At 36.6% G+C, this 12758-nt stretch overlaps 1 protein-coding gene across 1 annotated transcript in view; it reads right to left on the bottom strand.

Moving 5' to 3' along the window:
• Window positions 1–12758, bottom strand: part of CHRM2 (cholinergic receptor muscarinic 2) — a 127999-nt gene that overhangs the window by 14564 nt on the left and 100677 nt on the right. The window contains exon 3 of the mRNA XM_053553974.1: window positions 7653–7729. The gene's annotated coding sequence lies outside the window, so the exon portion shown is untranslated. The remainder of the gene's footprint in view (window positions 1–7652; window positions 7730–12758) is intronic.

The following is a 12758-nucleotide window of genomic DNA, read 5'->3' as shown; positions in this document are numbered from 1 at the left end:
TGCTTTGAAACCCCGAACTCCACTTTGGGCACACAAGCCCACTTAAGAGTTTTAGTAAGTTTCTTAAATTCTCCAGGAGTAAATTTTCACATTGCTTGTGTTGTGATGACACCTGTCCAGAGGGTATATCGGCTTCCATAATTAAACAAAATAATATTCACAAAGGGATTTAAACCAAGCCCCCTGACCCTACCCCAGACTTCTCAGTCTTTATTAACAGGCTCAAATAAAGGGTTCAAGTTAGCTCTGGCTAGCTTGGGAGTAGATATATAAATATCACCACTCCTCTATTTGAGAGGGTTTTTTTAATACTTTCTGTTGTTCAGAAAACATATTTTTGAATTTCATAAGCTCAAATGAATTGTATAGCTCTGCTCTACCCCATTCAATAACAGATTTTTATGAAATCACAACCTCTTGCACTCAAATAATCACTATTATGACTTGTCTCTGTACACATTTATAATAAACGAACTTGCTAATAGTTGTTTCCTGTTCTTGAACGTTATCTACAATAGGCACAGGTCCGTGGTTGTCAGATAGCGGGAGCCTGTAAAGCGCTGGGACGCCAGCAGAGCCAACCTGTTCTGTCTACTTATTGTGTACATAGAACAATCTGTAAGGGGTTCTGGCTATCCAGAACAAAGCTCTGTATGGCTTCTGTTTAACTATTAATGCACTTTGGAAGCATTACAAATAATAAACAGCATTATTAATGATGACTCCAGTGATTTCCATTTTTAGATTATGTGGTAAAAAGCAAATAAACAGGTGGGAAGAAAAGGAGGCTGTGAATTAGCAATAGTGTTCATGGCCCAATTTAATGGCTAAATCAAGTCAATCTGCTGCGTGAAATAAACCTCAGTCCCAAATGATCAGTTTGTCTAAGCGAGGTTTTCCCTGTCATTTCAGGGTTTGATACTGCCCTTACTTTCCTGCAAACCACTTGTTTGGCTCTTCTCCCTAAGTGGGAGCTGGTTCTGTTGTCTTTTCCTCCTAAGCCATGGTATGTGAATGTTAGATTTTTTACTCTGAGACTTTGGGGGTGCTACCTGAGAGGGGTTTTATTTGAATCTGTTTCATCTCAAAGGCAAATTACTTAATTATGCAATGTGGTGATTTCTTGAGGAATTCAGGCAGATTGACGGCAGACACACTGCCCACCTCCATGGCCCCTCCATGTCTCATCTTGATCTATTTGGTTGAAAACAGCACAGTTGGTCTGAACTCACGGAGAGAGCAGGGGCCTGTGATATGAAAATATCTGTGTTCTCTTTCCAGAGATGCTATTTAACATCTCTGAGTTTCGTGTTTTGTCCTCTGTGGCAGTGAGGACGTCTGACTGTAACATCTTTTTCAGCTTTGAAAGAGTCTTAGGATTCTAATTTTACTTAATCTCTTGGTATCCATAGGCTGCTGACTGAGAGGTCGGAGATGGTGTCACTCACTTCTCCCTTTGATCTGCATTCCCTAAATGCTGTGCCTTGTGGATGGTTTCTTCTCTCCTGAATTTCAAGCCCTGCTGGTCTTACTGAAGAGGCTTCTGTTTCGTGTCAGATGGTTTTCTTTGTCACCGTCTCCATTCCTACAACCCCCAATATCCTGGTACATCTCAGCTCCCTTCTGTGAGCCTTCATCCATGCACACTTGAAAATTAGATTCAAATAGCTATCTGCGTCTTCATTTCACTCTCAATATTGAAAACAAACAAGTTTGGACTAATTCTCTCAATCTAGATCCATATTTACCTACTAACCCATTAAATTGTGAGTTTTGCAAGAGCAAGAGACCATAGATCAGAGAAGGAAAGCGATTTACTTAGCAAGTTTGTTTGTGTTTTCTCACAAATGTCAGAGTAAAGGTTTGTCCTTGGGATAAGGGTGTTTTCTCACCCCACCAGTCACACTGGCTGTCTGAGTCCTCAATTAACTGACACCTCTGTGCCTGTGATTTCATCCTGAACTTATGTAGTGGACAAAGTAGGGAGAGTCATCCAATGACTTACATGCTTATTTTACAGCCTAACTAACTCTGCAAGGAGGGAGGGAAATTAAGGAAAGCCTTCAGGAAAGAGTGTTTCTAAACTATGCAATAATTTGCAAAGGGCAAGGAAGGGTATTCTGACAATGTCTACTGGAAGCTGAAATATAAACAAAATTCCAAAGATCAGACAAGAATAAATTGGCCCCTGTGCAGAGTTATGTTTCATTTTATAGGACAGAATTCAGTGCCAAGGATGACTACATGAACTCTAAAATAAAAATGGTAGTCTTTTTAATATAAAAAATACATGAGATTTGTTTATATGTTTTTGCTCTGCTCACAAACTTCCTTCTACCTTTGGACATTAAAAAATAAAAAAGGTATGGTGAATTGCTTTTTCTGATTCTCAAATGAGTACACTGGAGGTAGAAACCAAATGAAAACAGATATTAGATCATTTATACCTGACCCACAAGAGATACCCACTATACCTGATCATTCACAGATAATTTTCTTCCAGCTAACTACAGTGAGCAGTACTGATCTGTTTTCCTGTTGTCACTTGATAGTTGGAAGCACCTGTGAAATTTTACTATGGTTGAAAACGTCTCTTTCCACATATATATATATATATATATATAAACATGCAACAAACACACATTATATTTGAATGTTTTACATTACATCCTATATATCAGTGCCTTGTCTGAATGGGCTCAGCCAGGGAATTGAAAGCACAAAAGAAAGATCCTGACATAAGGGAACTTTTGGACACAGTGTGGCAGGCAGGCCTTGGAGAGGCGAACGTGCAGAGAAGCTGTCGGCAACTCTACCACTCAGCTTCAGCCAACGTGGGAATGAGAGCAGAGATCTGTCACATATCCAAGAGTGCAAAAGAAACATTAGAAATTAAAAATTTCATGTGTTCCCTCTCAATTTTTAAATCTTGGCTCAAAGTCATGAATAAAGCAACACCTGTCCATGGACAGCTCTGGCCTGTAGGCCCACTCGTTATGACCTTTGGTTTTCCTGGGCTATAACATTTTCTTGTTGTTTTGTTTTTCTTGTTTGCTATTTATTTTTTTTTATTAAATCATAGCTGTGTACATTAATGTGATCACTGGGGCACCATACACTGGTTTTATATACCATTTGACATTTTATCATCACATTGGTTAACATAGCCTTCCTGGGATTTTCTTAGTTATTGTGTTAAGACATTTATATTCTACATTTACGAAGTTTCACATGTTCAAATAAAGATAATAAAGGACATTTTTCTATGACATTACATAATTTTCTAATGCATTCCTTTTGTAGGTACATGATATTTAGATTTGTGGCCATTCCCTAACTTTATTAAATAATCTTCTATTTGCGACACTTAAGCCATTTCCAGGTTTTTAGTCTAACAAATAATGGTGCAGAAAACTTTGTCGTACATGAATTTTCTTTTTCTTTTTTTTTTTTTTTTTGGCATTTCTCTGATTATATTCTTAGGATAAATTCCTAATATAATATATATATATATATAATTTTTGACTAAAGTTACATACCCTTGCTTTTATTAATAGTAATCAATGGTAGTGTTATTTTCCTATAGCTAGTAATAAAAATAAGAATTATAATTTAGAAAGCTTTGCAAATCAGATAAATAAAATATCCTATTTGATGTTTTAGGTATCGCTTTATTGATGTGTGAATTTTCATATCTTTCATGTGATTGCCAATTGGCAGGTTTTAAAATTTGCCTTTTGCCTTTTTGCAGGGAATTTTCTGATATATTTTATATGCATCGATATTTAACTTCATGGCATCATTTAAAAAAACTTTCTCCCTCTTTAAGAGGTAAATGTTTAATAATAATTTTATTTCACTAATTCGTACATCTTATACCCCATTGTCATTTATATGGATTATGTTTAGAATAAGATATGAAGAGATCTAATATTGTTTTCTGCCAAACAGTTTTAAAATCACCACGCAAGAAACAAGTATCACTCAATTTATACTTTCTCCATAAATTTGAAAGCTGGTTCTATGATCTACTACATGTTTCTACATATTTTGTTCTGGCTCTAGGTTTTCCATTCAATTCTATTGTTTTTTCTGTCTATTTCTGCACCAGCAACATTATTTTTCTGTTGTAATTTTACTATGTAATTAAAGGTTCTAATTATAAGTATCATTTACTAGTGTTTTCTTTTTCTTTTTTTTTTTTTTTTTTTTTTTTGTAGAGACAGAGTGTCACTTGATGCCCTTCGGGTAGAGTGCCATGGCATCACACAGCTCACAGCAACTTCCAACTCCTGGGCTTAAGCGATTCTCCTGCCTCAGCCTCCCGAGTAGCTGGGACGACAGGAGCCCGCCACCATGCCCAGCTATTTTTTGGTTGCAGTTCAGCCGGGGCCGGGTTTGAACCCGCCACCCTCGGTATGTGGGGCCGGCGCCTTACCGACTGAGCCACAGGCGCCGCCCTAGTGTTTTCTTTTTCATTATATTTATAATATTTTCATGGTTTTTATATAAACTTTAGAATATTTTGTGAATACCTCTGTCTTTACGAAATTATCATTGGATACTGTAAACTAATTTAGGGAGAAAACATCTTCATAGTGTCAGATAATCATATGAGGGAATATTTTACAGGCATTCCGCTTCCTGTCTTGTCCGTGATGTCTTATAGTTTTTTCATAAATAAATATTGAATAATAAAATTTTAATAGATCTGTTTATGTATGTATATTCATGTGTATATTGCTAAGATGGACTTTACTTCTTTTTAGTTACACAATAAATGAAATCTTTTTGCCATTGCATTTCTATGTGTGATTTGTGGATTATATGCATTAGGGGATACTTTACTAACATAAAATTCTTAATTTTGTATTCGGTTACCTCTACATGGTAATATATAGGATACAGTAACATGTAAAAGCTATTATTTTATATCTGGGTACTTTCCATGTATTAATAATTGACTTGTAATAAGAAGTAATGTTTATTAAAATGATATGTATATGTTTATAAAATCATACTTATATATTTATTCCAAAAGATAGACTTAAATAAATATATAAGTATGATTTTATATAAGCATTACTTCTTATTACACATCCTCATTCTGAATAAGAATTGCTGCAATGACTTTATGGCTGTTCTCTTGCTTCCATATTTAGCCTCTATAGAACTGAAAGTTTCCCACGAGGATGAGTACTGCAAATAAACCTGCCTTGTCTCTCTTCCATAATAAACCAACTCAATCTGTGTTCAGCTGATATTACATAGAATCTAGTCTCACTCAGAAGCTAATGGATGCTTTTAAATTTTTAAAGTGCATATTCAAAATATTGAATCTATTTGCTTCAATCACGTAAAGCTTGAAAAATAACCTAAGGATTATGACAATTACTAGAATAAAAATAATAGTGCTAAATCTATTTCTTCAATGGAAAGGAGCAGAAGGCACTTTAAAAAGTGAATATTGTATAATAAGATAAAGAACTTTGTATCAAATGAGGAATTGATGTCGCTTATGGAGTGTGGCAGCAAGTAAAATGCGAGGTAGAAATCTTTTTCACACAATAACATCAGATAGATGATTATATTACAATGCAACTCAAAAATAAGTTCATATGGAATAACCACTAAGTGTCAGTAAGCCTGCACACAAAATACATCACTGAATCACCACTGATGTCTGAGCTCTGACATTTTTGACTATAAAAATGACAGATTTCTTTTTACTTTAGAACGTCCCCTCCTGCTCCCCAAGGTCTGTCACTTTGTGATATGGAGGTCAGGAAGGGTTGAAGCAAGGGAGCAGGTACACTCAGAGAGCCAGAGAGAGCACTGGGAACAGCAAGGCCTTGATTTCACCTTTCACAATTTTTTTATTTTGCATTTACATGGCATTGCAATAATCACGCACAAGCCAGCAACCTTTCAACAAAACTCCCCATTTATTTTAGCATTGTATATATGAGCTACTCAACTGGATTTTTAAAACATTTCAGTTGGTGTCTATGACCTCTATGTGGACTGAATTCATGAGTGTTTCTTTCTTTTGGAAAACAAACAAATGAACAAAAAAATCTGGAGATCTGTGTTTTTTGCTCTTAATTTTTCCCTTTGCTTTGGGATTGTATTTCTTTGATCATAGAATTTTCGGAATGAATTCCAAGGCCAAAGTATTTGAAAGTTTTCTGTATTGATGAAATAAAGTTGAAACCATGTACTTATCCTCATTCCTATATTGTTCCTAACTTGGGCTTATTTTAGTGACAAGCAGAAAGCCACTAGGCTAAAGTTGGTGGCTTTCTCATCACTGGCCATCTCTGGCATGTCTCTGTATGGGACTGTGTGTTCACTTTCGAGGCAGTTTGCTCATGGGCACTACTATGTAGCTCTTCCCAGAGCCCCCAGGTTGGTAGCACCTAGAAAAGCTAAATTGTTTGAATATCTAGAAAGAGTAGGCCCAATGTCAAGGGTAATTCTGTTTTTATCCTTGCTAAGGCATATTAAGTAAGTGTTCACCCTTAAAATCAAAGGGGACTCAGCAAACCTTTGAGTCCTGATCATGCAGACTTTCCACTTGTTAAGAGTATGTGTGTCTACCCTCTCATACATTCATTCTCTCTCTCTCCATGGGAAGGTACAGTTATAACTTCCGTAAATAAAATCACCACCCAGTGAATTACTATAAGCTCGTCAATATTTGTCATGACTGTATGACTGTAATTGTTAATTTGACGTCTCTTAATCAAACAAAAATCAGGTGTTTCCATGAAGATGTTTTGTAGGTGTGTTTAACATCTACAATCTGTTTGAATTAAGTAAATGAGATGGCTGGCAATAATATAATTTAAATAAATGAGATGGCTCACAATAGTACAGGGCCTTATCCATCAGATGAAAACTAATATCAGCTGGGGAAGAAATTCTACTTCAATACTATGTCATTCACTCCAGCATGAGTTCCTAGCTGGCTGCCCTGCCCTAAAGATTTCATACTTACCAGTCCCCATAATCACATGATTCAATTCCTTTAGATAAGTCTCTTTAGGTAGATATATAGACAGAGGTATAGAGTTTATCACTGTTATTGATGATAATTATGCTCTATAAAATCAATATGGATGCTGTATTAGAGAATACTGAACCATTCTTCCCAGAGGAAATACAAGGTTTGAAAATTCAAACACATTTTATAAAAACAAGCACTTTTTAACACATTAAACCATGTCTTAAAGTAGAATGTGTACCATCTTCCTGACAAATTGAATAAACTTGATCTAGAATAGCAAGTATAACTTAACAAATTGTTTCTGGTCTTTGGTTGGTCTCTTCAAGCCAAAGTAAATAGAAATATCCTAATATAGCAATCCAGATTAATTGCATTTTTTCCATCACAGTATCTGACGTTTGATTTGACATGACTTATCTACCTTTCCAGCTAAGACTTTCTTTTTTTTTGTGGTATTTTTTTTTGGCCGGGGCTGGGTTTGAACCCGCCACCTCCGGCATATGGGACCGGCGCCCTACCCCTTGAGCCACAGACGCTGCCCTCCAGCTAAGACTTTCTAAAGGATTGCTGTGACTTGATAGCAACTAAGTAGTATATCTAAAATGTATTAATGTATTCATGTATAAATTTATTAAGCACTTACTAGATTCCAGGCATTAGGTGCTGGAGATAAACTCTTGATAGGTAAGATCCAGACCCTGCATTCATGTTGCTAAAAACCTGGTAGGAAAGAGAAAGAAAAAAATGTGGAAAATAGTAAAAATAATAATCTGTTCATAAATTGGAAAATTGGGCATATTATTCTTCATAAAGAAAGAGCCTGCACGAAATCATGGGGAGAAAATTTTACTGTGGATCAAGTTAGAAACTAAAACTCACAGTACATGCACCTGTCAAGACAAAGGTTTACTTTTCCAGAAATGTGGAAGACTGACACCTCGCATAGCCTGGGAATAGAATCTCATGTATTAAAAGAGAAGTGACTCTGAGAAACAAAGCCTAAGGAAAGATCCGCAGCCGTAAAGAGTGTGAAGATGTAGGGATAATAACCCTGAATCTAAGAAATAGGAACTGGCAACTATAGGTTGGACTCATGATATAGAGAATGTTTGTTAAGTTCATGCACATATAATCATTGAAAATTGATTATGCATATAATTCTATCTGGTAGATATGACAGAAGATAGATTTTAATATGAGAAAGAAATCCAGGAGAAAACTTTTAATCTGTTTAAGCATCTAAAGTATACCTCCTTTCTCACATCTAGATAGTAGTAGCTAAGACTTTTACACCAACCCTGGCAACTTTCTGAACCGGGATCATATGGAACCAATACCAAAACCAGTTGTAAAATTTACATATGTGTAAAGCTATAGCAATCAAGACAGTGTGGAATTTGTGAAAGAATAGATAATGGAACATAATAGAGAGCCCAGAAATAGACCCACATAAATAAACTCATTTTTGACAAAGGAGAAAAGGCAACATAATGGAGCAAGTACAATAGAAACCCCATATGTTGACCAGTCCCAACAAACGGGTCAACATACAGAGGTGGTCAATGTAAGGAATTAGCCACCTGTACTGCTATGTACATGTGGTACATGTCCACTCTGTGAAAATTAGGTCAACTTAAGGAGGTGGTCAATGTAGGGTGATGGTCAACCATGGAGGTTCTACTGTATGGTCTTTTGAACAAATGGTGCTGGAACAACTGGATATCCACATGCAAAAAACAAAACAGAAAATTATAGACACAGGCCTTACATCCTCACAAAAATTAACTTGAAATGGATCATAGATCTAAATATAATTTAAGACACAAAACATCTAGAAAGTAACATAGGAGAAAACCTATATATCTTTGGGTATCGTGATGACTTTAACTACACCACCAAAAGCATAATCTAAGAAAGCAATACTTAATAAGCTGAAATTCATTAAAATTAAAAACTCCTTGGTGGAAGACAGTATAGAGAGAATAAAAGTGAAGCCACACAGTGAGAAAGGACAGTTACCCCAAACATACATGGACCCCTTAAAATTCAACCATAAGTAAACAAACAACCTCATTAACCAATGGCCCAACGATCTTAAGAGATACCTCATCAAAAAAGATACACAGATGGCAAGTCAGCATATGGAACGGTGCTTCATATCACATGTCATCAGGGAAACCAGTTAAAGCAACAGTGAGACACCAATACATGTCTATTAGAACGGCCATAATTGAGAACACTGGGAACACCAGATGCTGGGGAGGATGTGGAGCTACAGGAATTCTCATTCATTTCTGATGGGGATAAATAATGATACAGATACTCTGGAAGGCAGCTTGGCAGCTTCTTACAAAACCAAATGTACTCTTCCCATACGATCCAGCAAAGGACCATAGACTTCTTTTTTTTCTTTTTTTTTTCTCAATCAATGCAAGTTTATTAATTCAAAATTGAGGACATACCTGGGAAAAAACACAAACAACAAACTTAGGCTGCTTTTATGAAGGGGAATTTGGAATTTTTAGCATTACAGGGATGTAGGGCATACAGACAGGAAAAAAAAAAAAGTAAAGTTGTGGGGGTAGTGAGACAAAATGGTTACATTATTGTGAAACCCAGGAAAATCTATATTGTACATAACATGAGACAAGTGTTAGGAAAGAAAAAGGGAGTGGAGGAAGTATTAGTTATTTAGATGTCCCTGTGTCCCTAGAATAATTCCTGACTTTACTTTGTCTCTGTTCTGTACTTGTGAAGATGAACTTGTAATTCATAATTAGGGTGGAATTGAATAGACTTTGTTTTAGGGACTAGATGTAGCTTGCAGACCTAAAGTTATAATTTGCACATCCTTGCTTATGGGAGGCCAGCAAGATTTCCTTAAAACATGATCCATGCTGGGTGTGGTGGCTCAGGGTGCTGTAATCCTAGCACTCTGAGAGGCTGAGGCAGGCAGAGCAGTAGTTCCCGAACAGCCTGAGCAAAAGCGAGACCCCCATCTCTAAATACTCATAGCTGGGCATTGTGGCAGGTGCCTGCAGTCCCAGCTACTTGGGAGGCTGAGGCAAGAGAATCACTCAAGCCCAAGAGTTTGAGGTTTCTGTGAGCTGTGATGGCACAGCACTCTACCGAGGGTGACATAGTGAGACTCTGTCCGCCCCCACCCCACCCCCCAAAAAAATCCATGGTGTCAGTCCTTTACAGGTGCCTGAACAAATTGCAGTACATGAAGATATGCGGTATCATTCAGTGTTAAAAAGACATGAACTACCAAGCCATGAAAAGACAGGAAGGAGCTTTAAACAAATAATGCTGGGTGAAAGAAGACAATATCAAAATAATATATATTCTACGAATCCATATGAAACCCAGGAAAAGGCAAAACTGTGGAGACAGTAAGAGGACCAGTGATCGGCAGAGGTTGTGGGGGGTGTTTGTGGGGACAAGTATTGAATCGGTAAAGTGTAGAAGACTCTTGAGGTAATGGTAAATACATCGTATAACACCATACTGATGGACATATGTCATTGCACTCTTGTCCAAGTTCATAGCATGTACAAGACCAAAGTGGAATACTTACAAAAACTAAGTACTTTGGGTGATAATGATGCTCCAGTGTAAACACATTAATTGTAACATGTGGGTTGCTCTGGGGCGGGGGAAGTAAAGTATCGGGAGAGGATAACGGAAGAGACTATGCATGTGTGGGGGTAGCAGGTGCGTGAGAAATCTCTATATCTTCCTCTTAATTTTGCTGTGAACCTAACACTTCTCTGAATATATAAACTCTCAGAAAAATAAATACAAGCATGATGATGTTCGAGAGTAGTTTCAGCAAATACAAAGAGGTAGGAAACTGCATAAGCTCAATGGTGCTGAAAAAGCAGGATTCTATCTGGGAGAGATGAAGGGAGGTGCCTGAATAAATGAAAGGAAAAAAAGTTGAAGGAAAACTTACCTGCTCTACTTAGTAAACTCAGACTTCATGCTGCAGTTGATGGGAATCTGATGAGGGTTCTAAAAAGGAAGTCCTATAAATGAATTTGCATTTTAAGAAGTATTCTGAGATAGTTGTGAAGGGGATGGATTTGAACAGACAAAACCGTAAGGAGGAAGACTGGGACCCAAATCATGGCAATAATCCATGGTGAGAAATGAACTTTGGACAGAAATAAATGGTAACGATGGAACAGACAGGCCAGATATTAAGATATCTAAACGATTGTGAGGAAAAGGAAGAAAAGGGGTCAAAGGTGACATGACACATTTCTTCCACAGCAGATATTACTGGTGCACATCTTCAGCCAGGAACTTTCAGGGCAACATATATTTTATGCTCATTAAGTAAACTGCTTCTTACCTAAGCATCTGGATTTGCGTAGGTTTGGATTTACCAAGTGCTACTGAAATAGAAAAAGTCTTGAGAACCTGATGACCTATACTGACTACCTGCTTCAGTCATCAATCACTGTAGGACCCGAGTTGGCTACTGATTACTTCAACATGTATCCCTCTAAATATTAAACAAAATAAGGAAGATCTATTAAATGTAATGAAATATATACAGGCAATACCCAAGAAATAAAAGCTATAAAAATAAAAATATTTACCTTAGCATGAATTCGTCCCTTAACATGTAGAGAAATACAAATATCAAATATGGAGTAAATATAGAATTATGTTGAGGTTTAAATATAGAATTATAGAATAAGGTTTAAAATATGACTAATGGGACCAGATACTTGTCTCTGTCATTTCCTAATTGCACGACTTTTAAAAAATTATAAAACATCTCTATGCCTTAATTCTCTCTCTTACGAAATGGGAAAAATAATGGTACCAAACTCATAGGTTTGTAGGGAAGATCATATAAAATAGTTTCCTACACTCCATATGCACTGTGTATTTATTATTATGAATATTTACTAGGCTGAAACATGTAAAATGTCCAATATTCAACCATTTTGGTGATCCGGGAGCAGAGAGATGCTAAACAGACAGCTCTAGCAGGGAGAAAGGACTTCAGTCACCTCTGGCTGGGGTGCCCTGCCCAGAAGCATCCCTTCAGGGGTGCAGAGTAACCATTTTGACTTACACAAATGGGATAGTCGCATCATATATAATATATTTATATAAAATTATTTTGTTATTTCTTTTCAGTTACTTTTCTTAGGCAAATACAGGCTTCAAGACACGGTTTAACTTTTTGTCCACTAAATTATTACTTGTCTACTCTGTTTGTTAATGATGGTGAGAGAAGCAATAACAAGTGGAGATTGGGCCCCAAAGTACTATTGGATCCCAACTCAGAGCTGCCTAACCTTGAACAGGTTACTCAACCTCTTGAAGCCTCACCTTCTCTCCACCATGAAAAATTATGAAACTATTATAAGTATTCAACCATGTGATGTATGTAGAGTACATACAGAGCCGACAGTGAGCTCTCAAAAATGTTAGCTATTAGAACACAAATCATTAATTATCCACTCAGGTTCTGTTTTATACCAATGCCATTATATTTTTTTGTCCTGCAACTTCTTTTCCTTTCCCACCCATTCTCTTCTTTTCTTTTCCTTTTCCTGAGCTTCCTTTTCTTTTCTCTTTCTTTCCTTTAATTACCTTTTTAATGAGGAACCACTGTGATTGACTACATCTGAATTATTCTGGAGCTATGTGTCCATAAAAGAACCTTTCTTGGACAATAATATATTGTTGAATATATATATTTTTCTTTTTGAGAACATGGAAT

The sequence above is a fragment of the Nycticebus coucang genome, chromosome 11 (genome assembly GCF_027406575.1).
Source record: "Nycticebus coucang isolate mNycCou1 chromosome 11, mNycCou1.pri, whole genome shotgun sequence".
Taxonomy (NCBI): Eukaryota; Metazoa; Chordata; class Mammalia; order Primates; family Lorisidae; genus Nycticebus; species Nycticebus coucang.
The sequence above is the reverse complement of the archived record's forward strand: the minus strand, read 5'-3'. Positions and strand labels throughout refer to the sequence as shown.